Here is a 26,174-nt window from a genome sequence, read left to right as displayed (position 1 = left end):
TTGTCATTTAAACTCTCCTGCTTACACCCTATCAAAGACCTTATCTTTTTGTATTCTCCTCCTTTTTTCCTTGCCTCTATACTTCCTTAAAGCCTATTTAGTTCTCCTAACTTTTTCCAAGTTCTAATGAGAAGCCATTGACCTGAAACATCGGGTAGAATTGTCCCAGATTTGCACTAAATGCATGGTGGGCAGGGGAAAATGAGGTTTTACCCACCGGTCCCAATGGTGGCTTTTCACGCCGTATCATCCCAATCCCGCCTCATTAATCATGTATTCCTGGGAAACACGCCGTTTTGATGGCAGGCGTGCTGCGATTCACCTGCCACGTTGTCACCTCACCTCTTCTTCACACTGGGCACTACATTTAAAGTGCGGTTGTGTGCACACCTCAGTGCTTCCAGCCCAGGACTGCTGCACAGAAGACATGGCCCTGAAAGACAAGAAGACTGCAGCCCCCTGGTTTAGTGACGCATCCCTGGAACACCTTTTGGATGCTGTGGAAGCCCACCAAGATGTCCTCTACTCCCGCTTTGGCCGCAGGAGGGGCAGCAACATTACCACTCCAGCTTGGTACACGGTGGCAGTGGTGATCAGTGCCAATGCTGCTCAGAAGAGGTTAAGCCATCCAATGCAGATAGAGGATGAATGATCTCATCTGTGCCGCCAGGGTAAGGCAACCATCTCATCACTCTAAACTCAGACACTCAAGCCCATCACATTCACTGGCATCTCACTCACTGCCAGCTCAAGGGACATCATCACTCACTCTCTCACACACACCCTCACATCTCCATGTGGCCTGATCTCCTCTGGATTGCCTCCTCAGCCCTCACCATTTTGAGGCCTTTTGCATAGATAAACTTGCACCCCACACACACCCTGGGATGCCCCATTCCCCAGTACAGCCCTTGCCTTGCAGCCTTTCCCTTGCCTGAGACCACTTCTCCAAGCAAGTCCTAGCCCTGCAGCCATTGAGAAGCCACCCCCACCTTGTGCTGGTCTGGTAGGTAGAGACTGGCCCTGGAGCCCCCTTAAAACTGATGTGGTGCTGTCTGCGAAGCTTGACGCTGATTACTGCGAGTGCTGCCCGAAGCAAGGTAGGCAGCCAAACCACGAAGCCCCAAGTGAAGTGCAGCTCACTAAATGCATGTTGCTTATGTACAATTGTGTGCATGCCGACGTACTAGGATGATCCAGCATGGGAATGATTCTGGCGAATTGGGCTTATAATGATATGCAGGTGTATTACAATGAGGTTCCCAATGTCCGACGGCGGGAAACTTAGCCCGCCATTGAAGTGTATAGCAGACAATTGCAAACTTGTTTCACGATATACTGAAACCAATTTTTGGCCGCCTTGCCATATTGTTCACGTGCCAGCAGGCATGGAAAATTCCATCCAGTAATTCTGGTTCCCTCTCTCTCTCTACAGATGCTTCCTATTTCCAGCACTTTCTGTTTGCTTTTCAAATTTCAATCTTGTTACCTGGAGCAAAAAAACTATTTCCTTCCAACCATCTCACATTCACGTTATTGGTTGGATAGATGTCATGATGATCCATCATCAGTTATTTATATTTTTAAGCTGTGGCAGGGTAGGTGAGGGAATAAGTAGCAGGACCTTAACATTTATATACTTTGTGTATAACTGTTCTTTTGCATTTACTGATCATTAACTTAAAAACCAAAACAATGGTTTATTTTTCTTGTGGTTGTGTGTTGTTTCAAAAAAGTTGAGTACTTTCTTTAGATGCAATTTCAATGTTGATGTGCAGATATTCTCCACTATGCTCATCTCCAGTATTCATTTAAGTCTTTAAGTTTAAATAACTTCTGTTTGGCTTCCATACTTCAACACTAGTTAATTTTTGCAGCCTGAAAATGGACAGAAATTGTTATTGCCTGGCTGATGGATTAAAGTTCTTTATGATTTCCCCATTTTCCCCAATCTTTGATCTATTAGCATAGAAACTTGCCTTGATTTAGTGACATGAGTTTTTAACCACTTTGTATCCTATGATTATTAACAAATATGTAGGGGTTGCCACCTGAGCAAAAGGAAAAGTTTAATCTTGTGTACGTCTTTCCTAGTTGGTGGGAGGTGAAGCCTTAGCATCCTACTGGCGTTGTGAATGCTTTGCATTCCCCTGTGATTTTCAGTAATATTCAAGATTTATTTGTGTAATGTGACTTAATAAATGAATGGTTTGGACTGGGGAAACAATTGTCTTTGACAGGATACATATTGACTTCCCTTCCCCACAAAGTTTTTTTTTGCTTGTAGAAGCAAGAATCTTTTCATTGTTGGTCAAATTTTTTTTGAGAGAGCTCATTTTCAATTCCTTGTGGACACAGCTGAAGCCGTAATGAAAGCTTCATATCAGGGTTTTTCTGATGGACCTGCAGGTGAACACAGTGGTGTGGCACTGAGCTATACAGACGATTGTGAACCCAGGTACTTGGCTGCTGTCTCCTGTGGATATACAACTGGCCATGATATTCCCAGATACTGTAGTGAGGTGAGGAAGCGAAAAACATCAGCTGTCAAGGTTACTGCTTCTGATTGTATCTGCTACGGGAAAGTACTGTGTGTTCACAACAAGATCACTAGAGGAGGGAGGGCAGAATTAGGATTAGCTGTGATGTCCCTCATGAACACACAGCCTGAAAAAGTCCACTGTCTAAATTTGGCATTTAGGTAAGGAAAGCAGAAGTTTGCTAATGTCACGACTGGCTTCATTTAATAGCATTAATGTTAACAGGATTTCTGGTTGTGTTGGGTGGAGGAAAAGGTCTTCTGGGCAAGAAAGAAACTTGAAGGTCAGATATCATACTACCAGTGAGTTAAATCCCCTGTGCTTCCCCTTGGAGTGATAGTGCACCAGCTAGCACATGCCGCCCTCCACATGATGACGTTCTAATCACCAGCTCTGCTGTTGCGCAGAAGTATCAAGTCAATTGCAGATGCTTTCCCTCACCCCAGGAGTCACTTGATGGTGCTTTTGTTCATAGCCTATTGGTGATGTTGGTGGAAGTTTAGCTGTTAAGATTCACTGGGTGGCAGGGAGGCGAAGGAGACCTGGAAAACAGGAGGGGATGACTCATCCTGCATAATGATTGATAAGTCAATTAAAATGATACAGTAAGTGGATGTGGGCAAGCCTGAATATTTGACCTGATGAGGATGGCAGAACTAGGATTTGAAACTTAAAATATGTACTTTTTGATGTTGTACATTGGATGTCTATATGCTGTTACAGCACTTCAAATAGATGTCTACATGCTGTTACAGCACTTCAAATGTAGACAACAATCCAGCTTCTGGCTGAATGAAAGCAGTATGACTTGTCAATTGTTAAAGCCAAAGTGAATAGAGTAGAACAGCTGTAGCCTGCGTAGCCAAACAACATGTGGCATCTTTTACTAATGTCTTTTATAAACTCTTAATTCTTGGTAGCTTTGTCCAGTCCATAATGGACTGTCAGCAACTTTGTCCAGCTGTTCAACGTCTCCTCAGACCACCAAGATCTACTAATATACATGCGTTTGTTTTCCTTGCGTAATTCTTTGTATAATTGCCTAAATGCATTAGAGAATGCAAAATTTATGTGAAAGCTAGTTTTCCATTTACTAGTTCATTCCAAAAATGAATGTACATGATCTGAAAATGCCTAGTGTTTATTTGATTTGTCTTTTTTTTAAAAGAAACCTAACTGAATTCCCACTCTTAATTGGCATTGTAACCCCATGACTTGCATATCTATGTATAAATCTGCTATTAATCAACCAGCTGTTAACCTGAAGCGTATTTTTGAATAATATAAGAAAAACCTGAATTGGTGATGTGGTGGTAAGGTTACTGGATTAGTAATCCAGAAGCCCAGGCTAGTGCTCTGGGCACGCTGGTTCAAATCCCACCATGGCAGCTGGAGGAATTTTAATTCAATTAATGAATTTGGAATATAAAGCTAGTCTCAGTAGTGGTGCCCAAGAAGCCATCATTAAAAACTCATTTGGTTTCATTCAGTTCAAGGGCATTCAGGGATGGTCAACAAATGCTGACCTTGCCAGGAATGCCCATATCCCATGAAAGAATAAAGAAAAAATATAATACATTAAACATTGAAAACAAATTCTATATTTATCACACTGGCAAAATTTAAATAACGAGGAAGCTGAGCCAAAGGAAAGTGAACAAAAACTTTGTCAAAGGGATGTTTTATTCTTTCATGGGATATGGGCACCGCTGGCAAAGCCAGTATTTGTTGCCCATCCCTAATTTCCCTTGAACTGAATGGTTTGCTAGGGCAGTTAAGAGTCAACCACATTGCTGTGGGCCTGGAGTCGCATGCAGGCCAGACCAGGTATGGACGGCAGATTTCCTTTCCTTGCCTTATGTTTATGGGAGGATCTTAAACTAGATAGATTTAGTGAATGCTTAGGAAAGTAATTCCAGAGCTGGAAAGAACTTCAAGCCTAGGCAACAGAAGCAAAGCTGCCTCAACTGGCACGAAGGTGGGGGTGTGGATGGAAATCTACATGAGACCAGAATTAAAGGAATCTAGGCCTGGATTTTTTGCCAATTTGGGCAGACCCGACTTTTAAAAATGGGAGGGCAGGACCCAATTCCGTGATTCCCATCCCCATTCCCATTTCTGGCCATTTTCATCAACGCAGGATAAAGGTGTCAGTCAGCTTGCATGCAGCACTCCTGCCCTCCAGCTTTATTGTGGGAGTGGGCAGTTGAAAGCATTCATAATGAGGCCATCTATCCAGCCTGCTTTTGTCGATACAGTGGCCAGATGGCCTCATTATGAATGCCTGGCTGAGTGCCAAGAATGGCTAATACACTTACCTTAGCAAGTAATGTTTATACAGCTGCAGAGGGAAGTGAAAGCTTTGCTTGATTGACATCTCTATTAGCTTTTAGTAACCTGTTTTTTCTCTCTGCCCTGTGTGATTATTTACGCAAGATTAAGAGGTGTTAAATGGAGCGAAGCTTTTTGAGATTGATACTATAAGTGGCCATGGTTGATTGACACTTTTAAGAGGTTATAAACTGGGATTATTTTTTAAAGGACCATTTCAAAATCTCTACTTATGTTGTCAGTTTCAGGGTTATGTCAGAGACTTGTCAGGCTTGCCAATGGCTCTTTAGTTCTATCCATAGTTGATACTAAGATAGTGGGTACGTAGGATGCCTGGGGGACTTGAGGGGACATGGAGGGGAATGGGAGATGTGAGTTGGTATCAAGGGGGCATAAAGGAGTATGGGGGTGATGGGGTTAAGAGGGCCATTGTGGGAGCATATGTGGTGAATTGGGGGTGTGGGCTTGAGGGCCTGACATTCAATATCATAACCCATGTCGTAGTAAATGGATGATGGTGTTCCAGCCTGCCAGCCTTGCCATTCACTCACCTCCAATGTTGCCTTGGGTCTGCCCCTGTAGGGACGGGCCCGACTCCATGCCGCCCCACTTCTCTGGCAAGAAAATATGGCAAGCAGTGGCTCCTTTAATGCAGATGGGCTTTTGGAGACAGGAACTTTCCCAACTCTTGATCCCCAGCCCTTCACAAAAATCCAGTCCGTAGAATGGAGGAGGGAGAGTTATAGGGCTGGGGGAGGTTACAAGTAAGGAGGAGTGAGGCCATTAAGGGATTTAAATAAGCATGATAATTTTAAATTTGAGATTCAACAAAGGAAAGGATGAGTGGGACACTACAGGATGAAACAGGCACCAGAATTTTATTTGAGTTAAGTTAAGGAAGAATGGAAAGCTGACCAGGAGGCTGGTGGAATAACCAAATCTGTAGGGATTCAGAGGAGGAATTCAATAAAGACAGGTAAGGAGTTGGAAGGCTCATGTGCTTAGGGGCTTTGGAGAGAAAAGGTAGGTTGGAGGTGGGGTGGAAGATTTTAACTATCGAGAGGATTGGTGGTGTAATTTGGAGGAGGATGTGAGGGCTGCAGGTTTGAAAGGAACAGGGGCATTACCTGAGGAGAGAGAAAAGCATTTATATTTTTAGCTAGCTTGGGCATCGGGAAAGGAAGTAGAATGGACACTAATTTAGCCTTTCCCAAATTAATCCTTGAAAAGTAAGAGAAAAATGGATTGTTGACACTTTCGCTTAGAAAGGTTGAAAAACTTTCAAGGACTTGAGATATTGACTTGAGGTATGCAAGTCTACTTCTACTTATGATCACTGTTAACAGTGCACCAAAGAATTTGAGTAATGCATTGGTATGTCATTTGTGTACGTTTTTGTAATTTTGAAGAAATTCTAACTGAATTGGCTTGCACCTGACAGTGTGCATTGATTTGCACGAATGGTCTTGAAATGTGGTTAACCACTTCTGTGGCCAGTTTTTTAAAATTTGAGGTGAGTTTCCTGTTGAATCACAAGGTAACTTTTTGTAGAGTTTCTATTGTATTTTACAAACCTGATTGCTTTCATGAAAGGAGCCATTGCAGTTCCTTAAGGACACCCTATTTCAAGAAAATCTTTCATTACCAGGTCTATACAATCATGAAGGATGTAGTAGTGAATTTGTATTCACAACTTGTATGAATTGTTGTAAAATGGAATCTTAAGTTGTTGCATGTTGCAAGTTAATAATGAATGTCATCAAAGCAGATGTTGAGAAATTTACTAACGCTGATTAACTGTAAAACGCAAAGTGATAATCTGCAGATGCTGTAAATTAAAGCCTGGCACCCTTTGGTTATAACTCCAATCCCACTGTGGAATATTAACTGACTCATTTGTTGCATCTATTATCTGCATTAAAGTCCCAAGAAAACATGCCTTAGTTGTATACATCAAAACTTTGCACTGAGGTTATTTCCTAACAGAAGTAGAGTTCTGTGGCAGGAAGAAGGATTTATCTTATGTAGCAATACTTTATCTTTGCACACAATGATTGCAATGGAGTAACTAAGGTTATAGGAAATAGTTTGCACGCTGCAAAGTTACGCAGCTCCAAAAGGACAAGTCAGCCTCAGTTTTTCATATTAAGAAGGATGAATTGGATGAAATTGTTCTTGCTGCAGAGCCATGCTTGGAAAATGGTTATGAGCATAATGATAGTATTGCTTGTTAAGCAATTGCCTTATTTATATGGCAGGGTTGTTTTCTTCAACCGGAGAAATGAAAACCTGAAGGCCAAAGGGAAAAATGTGGGAAATACAAATTCTCTTTTTTTTTCAGATGCAGGTGGAAATTTGTGTTTATTTTAAGGAAGCGCATTTGTGGTGTGTAAATCAACCCACTCGCAGCTCATTCCTGTTCAAATGTGGATTACAAGTGAAAATTTGCATGTTAAAACCAACGTGTAAATCATGAATTTTGCAGGTAGCAGAGACAAAAGAACTGTTTAGTGAATAGTAAGGTTTGGTTGTAGTTGCTGTTAAGCAGCGAAAGTTTGAATCATCACTCTGTAGTGGTGGTGCAGGTTCAGCTGGCTATCATTCTTCAAGCTTCCTCCTCCCCGCCAACCGCACCAACCCCCTTCCCAAATACATGTGTGTTGATGACCAGATGAATTTTCAAAAGCGGACTCTGTACATATGCCAAATTCTCCAACCCTTGTGCTCTGTATGGGTTAGTTTGACCAATTTAAACAATTGGCACCTAAACGTAGCATATTTCTCTTTGTGAATTGTAGGATGAACACTACATTTTCTTGTCCCTTTTTAAAGGTAGAAAATTACATGCTGTGAGACCTAAAACTTTTATGTATGTATTTACGGCCTTAATAATACACAGAAGCCATAAGGCACAGCAAGATACTCAACACGATGATAAAAACAAAAAGCTAAAAGCTACTGCGGATGCTGGAAATCCAAGACAAAAACAGAATTACCTGGAAAAACTCAGCAAGTCTGGCAGCATCGGTGGAGAAGAAATCAGTTAACGTTTCGAGTCCTCATGACCCTTCGGCAGAACTGAGTATAGTTAGGAGAAAGGTGAAATATAAGCTGGTCTAAGGTGGGGGGGCGGGGGGAAAGAGAAGTTGAGGGTGGGGTGATTGTGGGGATAAGCAAGCAGTGATAGGAGCAGATAATCAAAAGATGTCACAGACAAAAGGATCAAAGAGGTGTTGAAGGTGATATTATCTAAGAAAAGTGCTAATTAAGAATGGAAGGCAGGATACTCAAGGTACAGCTCTAGTGGGGGTGGGGTGGAAAGACTAACAAAGTTTTAATTTTAGATTTAAAAATAATGGAAATAGGTGGGGAAAGAAGAATCTATATAAATTATTGAAAAAAAAGGGAGGGGGGAGAAACGGGGTGGGGATGGGGGGAGGGGGAGTTTAAGATCTAAAGTTGTTGAATTCAGTATTCAGCCCGGAAGGCTGTAAAGTGCCTAGTCGGAAGATGAGGTGCTGTTCCTCCAGTTTGCGTTGGGCTTCACTGGAACAATGCAGCAAGCCAAGAACAGACATGCGGGCAAGAGAGCAGGGTGGAGTGTTAAAATGGCAAGCGACAGGGAGGTTTGGGTCTTTCTTGCGGACAGACCGCAGGTGTTCTGCAAAGCGGTCGCCCAGTTTGCGTTTGGTCTCTCCAATGTAGAGGAGACCGCATTGGGAGCAACGAATGCAGTAGACTAAGTTAGGGGAAATGCAAGTGAAATGCTGCTTCACTTGAAAGGAGTGTTTGGGCCCTTGGACGGTGAGGAGAGAGGAAGTGAAGGGGCAGGTGTTGCATCTTCTGCGTGGGCATGGGGAGGTGCCATAGGTGGGGGTTGAGGAGTAGGGGGTGATGGAGGAGTGGACCAGGGTGTCCCGGAGGGAACGATCCCTACGAAATGCCGCCAGGGGGGGTGAAGGGAAGATGTGTTTGGTGGTGGCATCATGCTGGAGTTGGCGGAAATGGCGGAGGATGATCCTTACATGATGTTTTTTGGAACCTGTCCATTAGTGGTTAATATGCTTACCTTTTTAGAATAGGGTTTCTTCACGAGTCTGACGTGCAGTGGATATTTTGATTGAAACCAACGGATTTGTCTGTCGGTTGACCTTCAAAGTGGGATGTTGCATGGAGACAATGTGACAAAGGGATCCAAATTGCAAGGAAAAAAAGCATTGTAGCTTAAGTTGTGGTTTTTAATGTCGTGGGACTTTTCATGTTACAGCTATACGATGTTTAACAGATACCCGCAATTGAACTTTGTAAAGTGCGATGTTAATGTATTATTTTGCTATTTTCTATGTACAACTCCCCCAGGATAGCTTTATATTTATCATAGAATTTCTTAATGGCTAAGAACTCAAAGTGAGTAAGATTGCCTCTGCAACCAGTATTCAATTCAGTGATTAATTAATCTATTCACTGCTATTGGTTAAGGGAGGCATGCTGGCCAAGAAATGAGGAAAACTTGCTGCTTTTCAAATAGTGGATTGAGAACATTAATGTCCAATTGATCAGGCAAAGATTGCTTAACTTTAACATCTTGGTTGAAGGATGGCGCCTCAGCATTGCACTGATACATTAGCCTAAAATATGTGCCCAATTTCTGGAATGTTAATTGAATCTAAATTCTGCCTCAGAAGCATAAATGTTACCAACATGTCAAGCAGACATTAATTGGCCTCTTTTTCCATCATCCTAGATTCTGTCAACTTTGGTTTTTGTACTAGGCTGATAAGCAGTGTCATGACAAATGGATAAGTTTTTATATTGTATATTTTGATATTCCCTTTATTTTACTGATAGAGTAGAGAATCAGAATCATAAGACCTAATTTTAATCTGAGGCAAGTGTGGAGCCATGAGGTGAGTGATAGGGTTGCCTTGATTCGCTGGCCATTTTAACACCCAGGCTTCCTTAACACAGTGCAGGTCCAACTCTCACCTGAACCCATCAAGAATGACTTAAGGCTGGTGGGCAGGAGCATGGTGAAAAAGCAGGAGGGTGCCACAGGAGACTTGTGAAAACAGTCCCTGGCAGTCAGATGACAAGATCAGGTGGAGGGGAAGAGAAGACACAATCCGGGTTAGAGGAAAGGTGGAAGACCAGAGCAGAGGAGCAAATCTGCCTCTCTCGGCCCACAGGAAAACATTAAAAAATAATTTGTTTGTACTTGCCTGGGCCACTTATAATCAGGGCTGTAGAATTACATAGCATAAAAGGAGCACATTTGGCAGGTCACACCATTGCCAGTACTCTGGCCATCCACAGTGTCATTTCCCTACCCTTTTCTTATACATTTTTTGTGCTCCATACTCCTATAAAAGCCCAGGACCACACATTTCTATAACTTTATCAGCTTACCCGCCTACTTTCAAAGATCTAGATATCTGAGTCCTTGAATCTCCCTGTTCCCCCTTTTCTTTATATTTTATTGCATATTTCTAACCCTAATCTTTCTCTCCCACCTAAATATATTGTCCCAAATTTTTCTTCCTCAATAGCAGTGAATGCTGAGAAGTTTGCCACTATTAAGGGATGCAAATGAACTGCAGCTTCCGGGGAGCTCACTTACACTAAAATTAGAAAGTTGTAGTTTGTCTCCAAGGCTCCGGAGGAGTCTGCACCAATGGTCCCACTGGACCCTGTAATTTGGGGTGATTGCCTGGAACTTGAGCTAATTTTTATGTTGATTTATTTAGGGCTGATACCAGCAGGCATAGAGCCCGCTCAGGAGTGTATCCTCTGCCTTATCACTTTGAAGGAGACTTCACAAAGCACAAATTGGGTTTCAGAAACGGCTTAGCAAGCCATAAAAGATCTGTTAATTCATGGTCTCCTCTCATGGGGAGGAACTGGTTATAAGCAGAGGGAGGGAAGTGGTGAAGTCTTGCATGTTGAGTTTAAATAAAATGTGTATCAGGGTTGAGTTATGTTATAACCTTAAAATGTCACTAACTGCAAAAACCCTCTCATTATAAAACTCTTACATTGTTATTTCATTGTTTCTTTCACTTGTTGGTGAGATGTTGATTTCCCTCACTGTGGGTGCAATGGGAAAATGGTATTTAACCATACAGACATAAAATAAACCACATTCAAAGTTAAAGTATTTAAAAGCCTTAAAAGGTTTTTAAAGTTTTTAAAAGAATTTTATAAGTCCCAAAATACTTAAAATCATAAAGCACCAACCTGAACAGTGACTCACTGCCTGACCTCAAGGGGCGTGACTTCTTCTAGTGACTTAATTGGGAGCGTTTCTTTGTTGAAAATATACCCCACTGCTAGACTTTGGAGATCGGTTCAATTCTGGAGCCATGCTGCAGCTGGAACAGCAAGTTCCTGTTGCAGCCGATGACCACAGTAAGTGCATATTTTTTTGGGGCTGTCAGTGGCAAACACTGCAGTTTTACCACAGAGGAAAATATAGGCCAGTACCTCACATTTCTCTTGTTTAAATTCCATCTGACTTCAACTTTTCTATACTACTAACCTGTCTATCCTCTTGCAGTCACTCAGAGTCCTCTTCACAATTGCCCATGCTTCTTATTTTTGTGAATGCAAGTTGTTATATTATTCTAGGTCATTTTTACGAGCAGACGTGTTCAGATTCTGAGATGGATCAAAATATGAAGAGTAACAAAGAACATTTGCAAATTTGGAGCCATTGCATTTTGCTACAGAGTTTTGTGTTGAGTTCAGTTGAAAAATATACATCTAGAACAAAAATAATTTGGGATAGCAATTTACAAAATCAAGTGATTTAAGCACAGATCCTCATGCTGCCACAGATATGGGGGAGGCGGTGGCATAATGATATTGTCACTAGATTAGTATTCTAGAGATCCAGGGTAATGCTCTTAGGACCTGGTTTCAAATCCCACCATAGCAGATGAAATGTGGTTGACTCTTAAATGCCCTCTGAACAAGGGCAATTAGGGATGGGCAATGAATGCTGGCTAAGGTAGTGACGCCCACATCCCATGAACGAATAAAAAAAATATCAGCCATGGAATATTCTAAATCATTTTTCCTGGACTTGATTAAGCATCAGTGTGCCTCCAGTAATGGAGTTATGAGGTCATTGAATAAAATTGGGCTGAAACATTGCTCTCTCTCGCTCTCTAAGTGACTATAACCTTCAATGCTGTGGAAACCACTTTGCTCCAAGTGCATAAGGAATATCTATATTTTTATAGACATAGTTTGGCAATTATTTGTTGTGAAATGTTTTCAGTTTTCTGTGATGATTGGCTAATTGCTCTGTGGGATAGTCTAGTAAAGTAAGCAATAGAGATTGGGCTGCATTACTGTCATTACTAACATTTCATGGAACTTATTTCTATTTTATCCAGTCTTTGCTGAACAAAACAATTTAAACGATGGATTTAGACTCATCCATAACAAACTCAGTAAATGTCATGCTACTTGAGTAGCAAGTAGTATTACTGTGTTGCTGTAAACTGCTGCACAGGTGATCAAACTTCAAGCACACCATGGTTAAGCTTTAAAGATTATCAGATCAGTAAAACCCATTTGTTAACTTTGAAAATTGAACTAAGGGCAAAAAATAAAGCTGCTAAGTTACTTGATTTCAGGAAAGCAGGCTTTTTAGAGCAATAACTGCAGATTTTTAAAAGATTTATTATTTTACGGGGTGTCGCTGTCATTGGCTAGGCCCATTCCATTAGCCCATCCGTAAATGCCGCCTTGAACTGCTGCAGCCCATGTGGTGTTGATACACCCAGAGTGCTGTTAAGAAGGGTGTTTCAGGATTTTGACCCAGCAACGGTGATATAGCTCCGAGTCAGGATGGTGTATGGCTTGGTGGGGGGGATCTTGCACATGGTGGTGTTCCCATGGATCTGCTGCCCTTGTGCTTCTAAGTGGTAGAGGTCATAGGTTTGGAAGGTGCTGTCAAAGGAGTCTTGGTGAGTTGCTACAGTGCATCATGTACCCGCTGCTGCCACTGTGCATTGGTGGTGGAGGAAGTGAATGTTTTAAGATTGCAGATGGGGTGCCAATCAAGCGGGCTGCTTTGTCTTGTATAGTGTCGAGCTTCTTGAGTGTTGTGGGAGCTGCACTCATCCAGGCAAGTGGAGAGCATTCCATTATCCTTCTGATTTTGTGCCTTGTAAATGGTGGACAGGCTTTGGGGTGTCAGGAGATGAGTTACTTAGCACAGAATTCTCAATCTCTGATTTGCTGTTGTAACCACAGTATTTATATGGCTGGTTCAGTTCAGTTTCTGGTCAATGATAACCCCCAGGATATTGATAGCGGGGAATTCAGCGATTGTATTGCCATTGAATGTCAAGGGGAAGTGGTTAGATTCTTTCTTGTTAGAGATCATCATTGCCTGGCACTTGTGAAGCGAATGTTACTTTACCACAGTCTGTATGTTGTCTTGCACATGGACACGGACTGCTTCAGTATCTGAGGAATTTTATAAATAAAATGGGAAGAACTTCTTAAGGAGAATTAAATTGCCCCTTAACCCTCTATATGCTAGGGAATACAAACGTAATTTATGGAATCCTACCTCATAGTCTAACCCTTGGAGTCCTGCTGACATTCTGGTAAATCTGTGCTACGATCCTTCCAAAGCCATTATATCCTTCCTATGGTGGAGTGCCCAGATCTGTAGATAGTACTCCGAACCGTGGTCCATCCAGTGCTCTTTAAAGCCAAATCAAACCTTCTTCCCCTTTACTTTCTATCCCTCTAGCCTTTTGGATTATATTTTGTACTCAACCACTACGTTTTAGTGATCTGTGTGCATGGACCACTGAATCTCTTTGGACCTTCACTGTTTCTAGCTCTTCACCAATTAAAAAAAAAAACTTGGATCCAAAATGGGTGACCTCACATTTACATGTGTTGAAATGCATCAGCCATAGTTTTGCCCACCTCATTTATCCATCAATGTCTCTTTGTAGTTTTATGCTGCCTTCTACACTACTTACAATGATACTAAAACTCTAGTCTGCATTTTCACCTAGGATCTCTTGCTTTGGTTAAATGAAATACGCCCCTACAGTGTAGAGAGTTTCTACTCCTCATCAGGCAAACAGGAATTCCATATGTGTTCATTTGCTTAGTTTAGAGACACCACATGCATATGGTGGTTGGCTTCTGCACCTTCAGTTGAATGACTGACTGAAAAAACTGCTGAGGTGAGAGGCTTCCCACCACACCTGTATTAGTATCTTCTTGGTGCTGAAATGGAGGGCTTCAACCTCACATTCATAACAGAATTTTATAAAGCAGATTGGGAGTGAAAGGTACTACTAGTTTTGGTTTAATCTAGAGCCCAAGCCAAAACTTCATACACTTTTTATTACTTGGTAATGAAGTGTTTTATGATGTACAAACTTGTCAGTGTTACAACATATCCAGGCTCTATATTAAGTTTTTATATAATATTTTAAATTTGTGACAAGAAGCAGGTTTTTCTTTCTCTCCCTTTAACACTCTACATATCTTCGTTTAGCCTCCTTTTTTAAAATCTAGAAACTAAAGCTGAGACAGGCTGTTCGGTGTGACCAACCCAAATCAGTGTTTATCCTGGTCGTGAACAGTATTCCTAATCCTTTGTGCCTGGCTTGTTGCCTTTATCTCACTTTCCTTCAACCACATAACTAATTAATTTGTAAATATTGACATGGCTCCTGTTTCAATCACTAACTCTGGTGGTGCATTCTGCAGCTTCACAATCCTCTCTTTAAAAAGTTAATGTTTCCCATGTCAAAAACAGAATTACCTGGAAAAACTCAGCAGGTCTGGCAGCATCGGCGGAGAAGAAAAGAGTTGACGTTTCGAGTCCTCATGACCCTTCAGAACTGAGTATAGTTAGGAGAGGGGTGAAATATAAGCTGGTTTGGCAGGGGGGAGGAGGAGGAGTTGAGGGGGAGGGTGTTGTAGGGACAAGCAAGCAGTGATAGGAGCAGATAATCAAAAGATGTCACAGACAAAAGGACAAAGAGATGTTGAAGGTGGTGGTATTATCTAAGAAAATGTGCTAATTAAGAATGGATGGCAGGACACTCAAGGTACAGCTCTAGTGGGGGTGGGGTGGAAAGACCACCACCCCACTAGAGCTGTACCTTGAGTGTCCTGCCTTCAACACCTCTTTGATCCTTTTGTCTGTGACATCTTTTGATTATCTGCTCCTATCACTGCTTGCTTGTCCCTACAACCCCCCCACCCCCCTCAACTCCTCCCCCCCAAACCAGCTTATATTTCACCCCTCTCCTAACTATACTCAGTTCTGCTGAAGGGTCATGAGGACTCGAAACGTCAACTCTTTTCTTCTCCGCCGATGCTGCCAGACCTGCTGAGTTTTTCCAGGTAATTCTGTTTTTGTTTTGGATTTCCAGCATCCGCAGTAGTTTTTTGTTTTTATCTCAATGTTTCTCATGTTTTCTGTCCTAAAATTGCTGACATTTAATTTTCTATCTATGTCCCCTTGTTTATGGATCCTTCAATTACAGAAATAGTCTGTTTCTATCTACTCTGTTCCATTCCTTGATAATTTTAAACATTTGTATCAAATCACCGTGAGTTGTATTAAAAATAGCTCACATTTTTCAATGCTTTCTTGTGTTTGTATTGCCTATCCAAGCGAATCTCTCTCTCCCTCATTTCAGCATTCTTCCTAAAGTGTAGAGCCCAAAATTATACATAGTACTCCAATTATGATGGAAGATTCACCATTACATCTTGACTGTTAAATTATAACTTATTGCTATAAAACTCATTGTTCCATGAGTTTTTTTGTAGCCTTATCCATTTGAGAGGCTACTTTTACGATATCGAGATCTGAACCCCCAAATCCCTCCACTGTTCCATGTCATGTAGCCTTTCCTGATTCCCAGTATAATTACTTATTTTTTAAATTAAAACTTTAAAGTATCACTTTATATTAATTAACATTGAGTTATTTACTATGCCTCCTATTTTAATATTATCTGCTTCCTCTAGCCTTACATCCAAATCATTGGACGATTCAGTGAACAGAGGTGGTTCCAGGGTAGAACCCTGTGTGATCGCACTTCCCAGCCCTTGTTAAGAGGGCATTTAAGAGTCAACCACATTGTAGGCCAGACCAGGGTAAGGGTGGTGGCAGATTTCCTTAAGGGCATTAGTGAACCAGATGGGTTTTTATGACAGTCGGCAATGGTTTTGGGGTCATCATCAGACCTTTAATTCTAGATTTTTACTGAATTCAATTTTCACCATGCCATGGTGGGATTTGAACCCGGGTACCCTGGATCTCTACCCTGGGACTCATTACCCTGGGTCCAGTAGTCCGGTGACAACACCACTATGCCACTGCCTCCTCATGTATGATCGCCTTGACACCTTGTTGAAGACTTCCTCAGGTCCATGTACACCATACCTGCTGAATTTCTCACCTACCATATTGGTTTGTTCCATTCTGAAATTTGTGTTGGCTACTTGTTATTATTTCTCTTCATCAGGATATTTAATAATTTCATCTTTAATTTTTCCTGTCACAAATGTTGAATTAGCTGGCCTGTAGCTGCATTGGTCAGCACTGTCTCCCTCTTTGAAAATGGATATTGCATTGGCCTGGTAATGGCTCTTGGTGGTTCACCTAAAGAAAGCCACAGTGGCTTCAATGGATGAGATGAGTTTATTATAATTTTTATTAGGCTATTTAGGGATACAAATGTACCTAGAGTCCAAAATGCCCGGCAGGATGTTTTGTTGCTGCTTGTAGAAATGAGGAAATGCAGCTGAAGCTAGGTTTAAGGTAAGCCTGTAATTTTATTTACCGTTATGCTTTGCTACATGATTTTTATTTTTCATTTTATGGGTTTATAGATGAAGAACTGACCCATCCACTGTGAGCTGTACCTCTAAATTTATGTTGCTGGAGTGTAATTGCACAGAATTTTTTATTTTGCTGATGTGGTTCAGGAGAAAATTTAAATTGGGAAGTGACAAATGATAGTCTTGTGAAATGTAGCAGCCCAACCTGCACTGAATGCATAGACATCGACTTCTAGAAGCACTGAGCCTTTGTTTAAAGAAAGCAGCAACACTGTGAATTTCATGATATGTTATTTTCACTCCTATGATAATACTTGTGTTACAGTGTCTAGACATTTGTGCACTAGCCAGCGGGAAACACTGCACATCTTGGTTGATTGCTACATGATGATCAAATTTAAAACCTGTGAAAAATTTAGGTTTCCTCATTTTGGCCTTGGTAAATCATTTTTATTTATATACACATTTTAAATTTGTTTATGTTTAGTAGTAGTTTTAATCACATTTGATACCTATGGCATAGGGCATTGGTTGTTTTTCAAGAAGGTTTCCTTCTCTGTAACGATTAGGCTGTGGAGTGAAGTTGGGTAATTCAAAAGAGGGAAGTGTGTTCTTGTGCAAAACGAATAAGCATTTTGAAAATATTTGACATAATTTCATAAATTAGCTAGAGAGTTCATACTCCCAGTGTGCAAATGCATATTGCTGGAAACACAGAGAATGCTGACCATATGTTTGGCCCACAACGCTTTTTGAAACACACTAGAAATTGTATCAGTGGTCTGGCTGGCCAATTTACACCAATCAGACTGTTTGAATCTGTGTATAGTGTTGAGAGTCATTGACCCTGATGTTTATTGGGAAGCAAGGATGGAGGAGCAGTTTTGCAGTAAGGAAGAACAGCTTGCCTTCAGATCGTGCTGAGTTATAATGGCAAGAACTAATTAGCATTTTTGGAATCTGTTTCCCAGCCACAATCATCCAGATTGAAAGGTTTACTGAATTTTGGATGGGTAGATCTGCTGTACTAGGCTACAACCAGGGGGTGTAGCAGAGAGAGTAAGAGATTGGGAATGGTAGTGGGTTAACTGTGTAGCTTGCAGGGCTGGGGGAAGCACTTCATTCTGGGCCTCACTTACAAGCAGTGCTGAAAAGGTACTTACCTGCACCATCCAGCAGTCTTTGCCTCCCTTGAACTTCAGGGTTTCCCAAAACTCAGCAGTCTTGCTTGACCAGTGTTAAAGCTGGAACAGAGATGAAAATCTTAGGCAGACACCCTTATTAAAATGTATAAATGAAGAATCCGCCTCCTGAGAGCAGATTGAGCCCTTCCCCACCCCACCCCAGCCTACCTCTGTTAAGACCAGAAGTGAGCAAGATTGAGGCATGTTGGGTTCAGATTTTAATCTCGCCCCATCAAAATCCACTGGGGGGATTAAAGTTATCTCTACTATATCAGCCTGTTTGGTACAATATTTTTAACAGGAGATTTTCTGTAAGCACAATATGTACAATACTATTTCATTCACTATTTATCCTATTCAGTGCCACCCAGTCTTGTAAATGATCACAGAATCTTACAGTGCAGAAGAGACCCTTCAGCCTATCGAGTCTGCCCTGACACGAGAAACACCTGACCTACCTACCTAATCCCATTTACCAGCTCTTGGCCCATAGCTTTGAATATTATGACGTGCCAGGTCCTCATCCAGGTACTTTTTAAAGGATGTGAGGCAACCCGCCTCCACCACCCTCCCAAGCAGCGCATTCCAGATCGTCACCACCTTCTGGGTAAAAAAGTTTTTCCTCACATCCCCCCCTAAACCTCCTGCCCCTTACCTTGAACTTATGCGCCCTCGTGACTGACCCTTCAACTAAGGGGAACAGCTGCTCCCTATCCACCCTGTCCATGCCCCTCATAATCTTGTACACCTCAATCAGGTCGCCCCTCAGTCTCCTCTGCTCCAACGAAAACAACCCAAGTCTATCCAACCTCTCTTCATAACTTAAGTGTTTCATCCCAGGCAACATCCTGGTGAATGTCCTCTGCACTCCCTCCAGTGCAATCACATCCTTCCTATAATGTGGCGACCAGAACTGCACACAGTACCCCAGCTGTGGCCTCACCAAGGTTCTATACAACTCCAACATGACCTCTCTACTTTTGTAATCTATGCCTCGATTGTTAAAGGCAAGTGTCCCATATGCCTTTTTCATCACCCCACTAACATGCTCCTCTGCCTTCAGAGATCTATGGACACACACGCCAAGGTCCCTTTGTTCCTCAGAACTTCCTAGTGTCATGCCATTCATTGAACACTTCCTTGACAAATTACTCCTTCCAAAGTGTATCACCTCACATTTTTCAGGGTTAAATTCCATTTAAAGAATTGATTTAAAGAAAAATTACATACTTTCTGGAAGTTAGATTAAAGAAGAAAAAGAAAGAGCTTTCATTTCTACTGCCAGGCTCCACAACTTCCCTGCTCCTCTTCAACATGGCGTTATAGGATTTTTTAATACGCACCTAAGAGAGCAAATTTAACGTTTCATCCAAAAAATAGCATCTGCAATAATGCAACACTGCTGTAGTATTGCACTGAACTGCCACTTTCAATTGTATACTCAAGTCTCGAGTGGGGTTTGAACCAACCACTTTTTGGCTCGTATATAAGTACTACCACTGAGCCAAGGCTGATATTCAGAAATGTGTGTACGTTTTTAGAAAAGGAGTTCCATATCCTCAGATGGATTGGAATCCCATGGATATTAAAGGTCAGGAATTGTACCTGTATTTAGTGTTGAGGACTTTTAAAAAAAAAAGATACTTTTATACATGGTTGGGTGGCCAGCGATAGTTGTGAATTGCATGCACAACTATATGTTCTTCTGATAGTTTGAACTTGTCTGCAATATAAATTTCATAATTTATTACACCATGAACCCTAAGCCACTTCTTGAACTGATTTTCTAAAACAAAGGGAACATAAGAAGGATGATCTTCCTTTTTTTTTGTTGAATTTCTTTCATGGCTAACTTAGTGCATGTTCATTTTACAACTTGCAAAATAGTTGACAAAATCCCATGGTCAAAAGCTAGATAAGACTGTTGTGGGGAAGGAACTGAGTCCTTCTTTTATCAATTCTATTGAAGTGTATGTTTACAAAAGAAAGAACTAAATTTGAAATATGTGATTTTGCTTGCTGTGATTCAAAATACTATTGCTAAAGCTTTGTCTTAAGCATGTCTAAATATTAAAAATATTTCCATGCCATTGAACCATTATGTAATTATTTTTGAATTCAGCATTGTCTGTAACGTTAACATATTGACCATATCCTTTACCTCCATTTAACATAGGAGTACACTTGAGTTAATTAAACACTTGGATATGTAGTGTAGCTTCAATATTCAGTGTTTAGAGCTACAGCATTGCTTCATGCTTGAGGAAAAAGAACTTCTATTTTATAAAAGCAGAATACTGCGGATGCTGGAAATCTGAAATGAAAACAGAAAATGCTGGAAAGACTCAGCAGGTCTGACAGCATCTGTGGAGAGCAAAACAGAGTTAACATTTTCAGGCTCTTAAACATTAACTCTGTTTCTCTCTCCACAGATGCTGTCAGGCCTACTGAGTTTTTCCAGCATTTTCTGTTTTAACTTCTATTTTATATTGCTTTTCACATATTCAGGACATCCTAGAGCAATTCATCGCCAGTGAAATATGGTTGACGCGTAATCACGGTTGGAATGTAGACAATGTGGCAACTAATTTGCTTACATCAATGAAATAAATGACCAGGCAATCCTTTTTTCAGTGGTGTTGGTTGACAGGTAAATGTTGGCCACAACAAAAGGGGATTTTCACTGTTGTTCAATAATGCCATGGCTTCTTTTATGTCCATCCTTGCTTGTGACTTCAGTTTAACATGTCAGCCAAAAAACCGCACTTTGGAGTATGTTTCCTCATCACTGCAATAAAGTATCAGTCTAGATTTTTTTGCTCAAGGCTCTGGAGTGGGACTTGAACCCATGACCTTCAGAGTTACCATCCCTATGACCAAAAATAGTATTTCAGCAGAGTGCTTTGTAATGATTAACGCTCGGCAAATTCAAGCAGAAAAGTGTGAAAATTCATAATGTTTAACCAGTTGCAGGACTATAATATTGCACCTTTGAGTTATCCAATTTTATGCTGACTGTATTCGACTTTAAATTGGCTTGGTTGTGAAGTTGCACAATTTAAGACCTAGGTCACTTTCCAGAGAGGTCTGTACTTCTGTGTAGAAATCTATAAAAGATCAATTTTACACTTTAAATTTTCTTTCAAACTTCTCCACAGAAATGCTAATATAAATAAGAACTTGAGAAATTGAAGCTCAACTCTTTTAGACCCCATCTGTGCAACCTCCCCACCCTATCCTCGGCTCTCCCAAAGGAGGGTTTAACTGTGTTCTGGATATCCTAATGTTTGCTACTTGCCTGATAAGACTTTTTTTCTCTAAGCATTTATTGCTCACTCATTGAAGATACTTTTTCTAATCTGTTTTAAAGTTACTTTTCACTAACTTAAATGTGTGCCCTTGTTCTTCTTTACTGTGTTGTTTTGAAGTAATATTGATTTATCTTCTCCATTTAACATTTTGTTTACCTCAATGAAGTGCTTTGCCCTTTAACAGTTTCCCTGGACAGTAGATGAGCTTCTTTGATCTGTCTTGCAGGTCTCATCTCTGTTCCACTTGGGATCAGTCCTGCTCATCTTTCCTGTAGCTGTCGTGATAATTGTGTTTTTTCTGGTTCAGTCTGTATTGAGTACAGTATTCCAGTCTGACCAGGCTAGTACATTGTGAAGTCTCCTCATAACTTCTGTAAACTTGTATTCTACTGTTCTGGCTGTATAGCCCAACTTTCTATTAGCTTTGCTCTTGGACTCATTGCTGTCGCTCCATATTCCTTATTAAGATTTTTCCATGATTCAGTTCCACTTTTATAGTAATGGCCAATGTTTTGAATATTGAATATTGATAATATGACGTTTATATAATTTTATCTGCTTTACTGCATAAATGATCAAATCCTCTCATAAACCACATGCCACATTTCCAGTTAACTGAAGTTCCTAATTTTTCTGGTGTTGTGCAGAATTTTGTCCAGCTTAAATTAGCTTTCAATATGCAAGTCATTAACATGAGGAAAAATAACAGTGCCTATTGCTGTCTGCGCTGGAACTTCACTCAGCACTTCCTCCTGTTAAATATTATGTCTAGTTAGTTCATTTTTTTCAAATAATTTCTTCAAGACAAGGAATCAATTCTAACCCTCAAATGTGAAAAAGATCAACTTTGTGCTGAAATATCCATAATCTTTTGGGTTAAAATTGTCCCTAATATATATAAATATATAAAATATATAGAATTTGAGAGCAAACTGGTTTTAATACCCATTCCATTTCCATTTGTTTGGTCCCAATTTTCTTCTTACTTCACTTTCTCTGTCGAGGTCACATTGCATGAAAATGAGGAACGTCATTTGGCCCATCTTGGTTCATTCATCCAGAAAGGTTATCCAGTTTCTCCTTTCTTTCATACAGCTGTTTCTATAAAAGCTTTCGGAGTGTTTGCCTCCACTACCCTTCCTGCAAGTGTATTCTGTGTGTTGCTCACTCTCTGTGGCAGATACCTGATATCTGTCCTAAAGTTCCAATTTACTCTTTTGAATCTATGCCCCTTTGCCCTACTCTTGCTTTTTGACCTAAAGTAATTTCCTGGGTTTGCTGTTTCTGTTCCCCCAACTAACTTATAAACTGCTGCAAGATCACCTCTCAGCTACCTCCTTTACAGCATGAGAAGCTTACGTTTCTCCAGTCTTTCCTCATTACTTAGAACTTTGATGCTAGTGATCAGCATTGTCGCTCTCCTGTGCACTGCCTTCAGTGTATGAACATTCATCTTGTATCTCATGACCAAGATTGGACACTAAGGTGAGACCTAACCAGACCTCTGTACTGTTTGGCCACCAGTTCCTCTGACTTATATTCTCCTCTTTTAGTTATGTAGTTTAACATTCTGTTGGCGTTGTTAACCGTTGGTGTTGGTTGAGGATGTTAAGCATCAAGTCTTCTAAGACTCCTAGATCACTTTTGGCTTCACTCAAGGCTCTTTCAGCAGCATTTATGATGTTCATGGCCTGGATTTTCATAGAATCAGGCCTTTAAAACTGGTGGGTGGGACCCGATTCCTGGATTTCCGCTCCAATTTTCTGGCGATTTTCACTGGCATTGGTAGCAAGCCCACAGGCAGCACCTCCTGCCCTTGTCAACTCCGTAGCGGCAGAGGTGGCCATTTTAGCCCTTCCCCTCCCATCCCCCACTTCCAATAATTTAGATGGAGCTGGGCCCATTCTGTTAGTTGATGTGGTTCATGCCTTCTCAGAGGAACCATGAACCACGGGGGAACCCTAGTCTTGAGTCAGCGACCAAAAGTACCAAGTCATTTAACATTCCGTTTGAAGTGCATTCCCCTCTTACCTTCTCATAAAGCTGTCAATCAGCCACAGCCATTCATAATAACAATGACAAAAAGCGTTACAGGCTTTGAACAAAGAAGAGAAAAGAATAACGTATTGATATCTTTATTATCTTGTAATCAAACAAAGCCATCACACCACTGCAAGCTATGTCAACATTGCCTGCTGAGCCATGTGCATTCTCCACTCTTGGAGCTCAACCAAGCATTCATAATGAGACCATCTGACAACCATACCAACAGAGTTAGTTAGCAGTTATAGCATTTCAAAGACTTGCCAATGGCTTATTGGTTCTGTACATAGTGGATACCTGGAGAGGGGACATGGAGGATATGAGGGGGCATGGAGGGAGATGGGAGATATATGGGGACATGGGGGTTGGTGAGGGGTGAGGGCTTGAGGATCTGATATTCATCATTTAAACTGGGCCAAGGCCTCCGTTTACTAGGACAGGCATTCTAGCTCACTGACCTCACCATCTGCCCTCCTCTCTTGCTGCCTCGGGCCTGCCTCTGGAGGCAGTGGGCCCTTCTCCAGCCTGGCCCCCACCTCCCCAGAATGAAAATATGGTAATATGGTGGGTGGGGCCTCCTTTAACGTGCTTGCGGAGTCAGAAGTCCTGCTTCCCGTCTCCTTCATGAAAATCTGGCCGCATGTGTTAGTTATTTCCTTGACAACTGAAGGCACTGCCACCAATGGTGGAAGAATTAAAATCGAGGATGCTCAAGAGGCCAGTATTAGATGACTGCAGAAATCTCTGATGGTTGTGGTGCTCGAGGGATTACAAAAATCGGAAGGGGTGAGACCATTGAGAGACTTGGAAACAGGGATGAGAATTTTAAAATCAAGGGGTGCTTGGACAGAAACCAATGTAGGTGAGCTAGCACAGGGTGAACAGGACTTACTGTGACTTAGGTCACGGGCAGCAGACTTTTGGATGACCTCAGGTTTACGAAGGGTAAACTGTGGGAGGCCAAGCAGGAGGGCTTTTGAATGCATGTTGAATTAAATTAAATGTGGGGTGCCTTGCCAAGGTTTGATGTGAGTGAACCATGTAATCTTTTTAGTTGCTGCCACCAACAAAGCACTTGCAAATATGAGTTCTTTACATATGAATAGATTCTTAAGATGTTGTATCCCGTTTGTGGTATATGTGCAGGAAGTTACAAGCTGTTGAATATTTCTAGCATTCAGTAGTCAGGGCACATGAGTGCTGTAAAATGTTGCTGATAGATTTTCAAGAATTATAATTGAAGCAAATCAAATTAATGTCACTCTGATGTAACATTTGCCTCTTCTGTGATGAAGTATAGATTGGTGCAAGAGTTTTGGTCAAATTTGGTCAAGCTTCTGCACATAACTTTACATTGTATTGCTTTAATAATGGATCTCATTGAATGGCAGAGCAGACTCGATGGGCTGAATGGCCTACTTCTGTTCCTTCGTCTTATGGTCTTTGTGGTATGATTCATTTGTTTGTATTAAATTTCATTTCTGCCATTTTTCTTCCTACATACTCTATTCAACTAGTTCTGTTATTTTTGTATTGCCTTTTCCAAATCCATTCTCTCTCTGTTTGGTGCTCATCTGCAAATTTGATCATTTGTTATTGTGTTTCCAATCTAGGTCCTTTTTTAATATAAATTAGGAAATTCCCATGACCCCAACCTCAATCCCTGGGACATCTCAATCAATACAACCCCTCCCTCATGCTCTCCTCCTTGACATAAATCCCTAATTAGTTATCAATGTTTTCTGTCTTGCAGCCAAGTTCTTATCCAACCTCAGGGATAACCTTCACAAATGCTTTTATTTTAACTATTGGCCCTTCATCAAACAGTTAGTATGTTGTAGGGCTTCCACAGTCCACTTGACTTGTCAATACCTCAGAATAATTGAAGGTCAGGCAAAATTTCCCCCTTCAGGTATCAAGATGATTGCTGTTAACTATTTTACTGTTGTACAGATAATCATCAATTTTACACCTGATTGAAAAGAAATAAGATGAATGGGTTGAATATACCTTAGCTTTCTTCTAATTTACTGATACCATTCTGGTGTCCAGTGACTACTTCATCAGGATTGCCAGTTCTGCGCCAAACCCTTCCTCAGCATCCTCTAATAAATACGACTTATCTCTGGTAAATTGTTTTCTGAGTCCTTTGTTCAAGCCCCAAGCAAACTAAATGAACCTTCCTTAGGATTCTATAACACTGGGAAACCTACAAAAGGCTGATGATTTTGTATAGTTCTCTGACTGAGCGAATGGGAAGCTTCAGATGAAAGGAGTGACCTTATAAGTGTACATCTAGTGATGGAAGTATGAAGATTTGAGATAAAAACAGAAAATGCTGGAAAAACTCAGCAGGTCTGGCAGCATTTGTGGAGAGAGAAACAGAGTTAACGTTTCAAGTCCATATGACCCTTCTTCAGAGCTGAAGAGAAGTGGAAGAGAAGTTTCGAAGTATCGAAAGCAAGAGTCCAGATGGCTGTATTGCTTACCTGGTGCCAGGGTTCAGGACTGGAAAGGAACTTGCAGTGGGAGAGGCAGGATCCAGTTGTCATGGTCCGCCTGGGTACCAATGACATAGGTAGGACTAAGAAAGCGGTTTTGCTTGGGGATTATGGGCAGCCAGGGGCTAAACTAAAAAGTAGAACCTCAAAGGTAATAATCTCTGGATTATAATCTGAGCCACAAGCAAATTGGTGTAGGGTAAATAAGTTTAGAGAGATCAATGTGTGGCTCAATGTGTGGTAGAAATCTGTGGCACAAGTACTGGGGAAAGTGGAAGCTGTACTGTTGGGATGGTCTTTTCCTGAACTGTGCTGGGGCGAGTGTTCTGCTGTGTCGTATAACTAGGCAATAGAGAGGGCTTAAGCTAAATGGTAGGGGGAAGGGATCATGTGAGAGGAGATGTAGTAAATCAAAGGGAAATA

Source organism: Cetorhinus maximus, chromosome 3 (genome assembly GCF_964194155.1).
Source record: "Cetorhinus maximus chromosome 3, sCetMax3.hap1.1, whole genome shotgun sequence".
NCBI lineage: Eukaryota > Metazoa > Chordata > Chondrichthyes > Lamniformes > Cetorhinidae > Cetorhinus > Cetorhinus maximus.
Note: the sequence above shows the minus strand (reverse complement) of the source record.